Source organism: Populus euphratica, unplaced genomic scaffold (assembly GCF_000495115.2).
Source record: "Populus euphratica unplaced genomic scaffold, PopEup_1.0 scaffold47.1, whole genome shotgun sequence".
Lineage (NCBI taxonomy): Eukaryota > Viridiplantae > Streptophyta > Magnoliopsida > Malpighiales > Salicaceae > Populus > Populus euphratica.
In genome coordinates this window covers 987,967-990,741 of record NW_011499925.1, presented here as the reverse complement: position 1 = coordinate 990,741, position 2,775 = coordinate 987,967, and positions in this window count along the sequence as shown.

Genomic DNA, 2,775 nt, shown 5'->3' with positions numbered 1-2,775 from the left:
AAAGAAGAAGAAGGAAGGAGGGAGGCTTACCTGGGGTTGAGGAAGCTGGCGGTCTGACAGGTGGAGCACTATGTGGCTGCGGTGGTGAGGCCGGTGGTTGGCTCTGGTCACCGCTAGAAGAGGAAGAAAACAGAGACTTGTGGATGAGAAAGGAAGCTAACGGTTGAAGCTGTTGGAGTGGCTGAGGAGAGAGCTGCTACCCTGGCTACCTTTGGGAAGGAAAAGAACTTTTAGGCAAGATGGTGGCCGCTGCTTCTGTTGTTGTCGCTGCTGCTGAGATCCCCGTGGCAGAGAAAAAGATTTTTACGGAGGAGGGAGAGAGAGAAATGGTGCAACCACCACACGAGATGGTTTGATGACTACTGAGGGTGGAGATGATGGGGAGAGGACAGTTGATAAAGATGGTGGTGGCTGAAATCCATGGTGGAGAGAGAAGGTAGAGAAAGGATTGGTTGCAAGAAAAATGAGCAGGGAAGGCTGGTTTTCGGCCAACTTTGAGTTTGATTTTCTTCTCCCTTAGGTTATCAACGGAGCCTCAATTTATAGGCGGTGGAAGAGGGCAATCTTGTCTACAGAGGAGAATAAATTCCAGCCTTTGATTTGATTGGAAAAGATCTCAACCGTTGGCTCAAAATAGGCATGTCACACTGTTGAACTGCAGCTGCAAGCTGCCTGAGGTGGCCTCTTTGGGGTGGTGTCATGTCCGTTTATGTGCCAGTAAGCCGGTGAAGACCATACCTAGACGTAGAGGGATGTTTGGTGATCAGTTTTGTGCACGGTTTGGCAAATTTGATGGATGTTAAGTGCATTAAATGCACCTGCAAAGGGAATGACTGGACTAGTTTTTCTGAAAAAAATAAAGAAGATAATGAATAGTGATCACACGACGCGTCGTCTGGTCCCTTTTTTTTTTAAAAACGTCGTTGTTTTGGGTTGGATTAGGGATTTGAACTGATTTTTAGTTTAGTCCTCCAGTTTCCAATTTCTTTCAATTGAACTCCTAATTGACTTTAAACTTTGGATTTAACGCAATTAAGCCCCTATTCAACTTCAATTGAAACCCCAAAGTTACGCGCCTTCTACAATATCGCCCTTGGTCTCGGATTTTGTCAATTTAATCCCTAATTGATCATTAAAATTTCAATTCTTCAATTTTCCCCCCTGATTTTTGTCAACTGAGACCCCATAGTTTGCTGCCCATTGCATAAGGGTCCTTCGTCTTAGATTTTATCAATTTAACCCCTAATTGACCCCAAAACTTTAATTTTCTTGCAATTTGGCCCCTAATTTCAATCAATTAACTTGGTAAAAATTTAATTTAATTTCTTAAAATTTTAATCTTCTCAATTAAGCCCAAATTAGGCTCGCAAACTTAATGTTACACCAATTAAACCTCAAACAAAATTAATTTGACCCATTTAAAGTATAATTAAGTCTTTGCACTTAATTAATCCTTTAATTGGACCCCAAATTAATTCTTAAACATAATTAAAATTTAATTTGGCTCATTTAAAGTATAATTAAGTCCTTGCACTTAATTAAATCCTTCAATTGAACCCAAATTAATTCTTAAACTTAATTAAAATTTAATTTGGCCCATGATTAAATCAAATTGGCCTATCAAAAATTTAATTATGTCATTAGACTTACTTTTTATGCAAATTCATCCAATAATTGTTTAATTAGACCTTAAATATGTATTTTTTATCCGTTCTTGGGCATAATGGGGTACAATTAGGCCTCAAATTTCCTTCAAAAATTACAACTTGATTTTCCGGCCTACTTTCTCTACGTTGCCAGCCATTATTTAATTTTTTTGATTTTTATTTTGAGAAAAAATAAATTTTTGAGGAATAACCCAGAATTGGGTTATGACAAGAGACAAGAATCTCTTATCAGTAAAATATGGATTGGGAGTCACCACCTAGTATTTTGGTCACTACGAACCCTAACTGATCTCAGAAATGGGGTACAGAGACTGGTTGCATAAAGAAAAGGCATTAGCATATCAAATATATTCTATCTAAGGTAAGTTACATTGTATTATGGTCTAATAAAAAAATCTAATAAAAAAATTTTTTAATACTAGAAATACATTTTATGTATAAAATTCGTAATCCCTTGTATTAAAACCAAACAAAAATATTTTTTGATGTTTTTTGAAATATTAACTAATGTTCTCTTAATTTTAATAAACTAGTTATTAAAGCTAAAATATATGCTAAAAACACTTTTTTTTCTTAGTGTATAATAAAAAAAAACACAATATGCTCTCTTTGCTTTAAGACACTTTGCTGTATGCAAAAAAAATATTTTTTTGGAAAAAATTAGGTATTTTAATACCAGATTTATATTTTACGATTTATTTACTTGGAATGGGCCAGCACGGCCCAACATAAAGAAAATAGGTCAGCACCGACTCAACATAAAACAAAATGGGTCGACATAAAAATGACCCAACATAAAAAATTGGCTAGCATCGGCCCAACATGCAAAATGGCTCAGTACTAGCCCAAAAGATTATAATTAGTTGTAGAACGTGAATTAATGTGCTATGCATCGGCCCAAAAGATTATGTTATGGTGCATCGACATGGTTGTTGTCCTCGACGGTGGCTTGCGGAAGTGGATATGGTGGCTGGACCAGCAGTGCTGTTTCTACTTCTCCCCTGGCTGGACCAGCAACGCTGTTTCTGCTTCTCCCCTGTTCTTTCTTCCTTCTTCTCTGTTTTCTTGTTCTTTTTTTTTTTCTCTCCTTTTTCTCTCTCTCATTCTC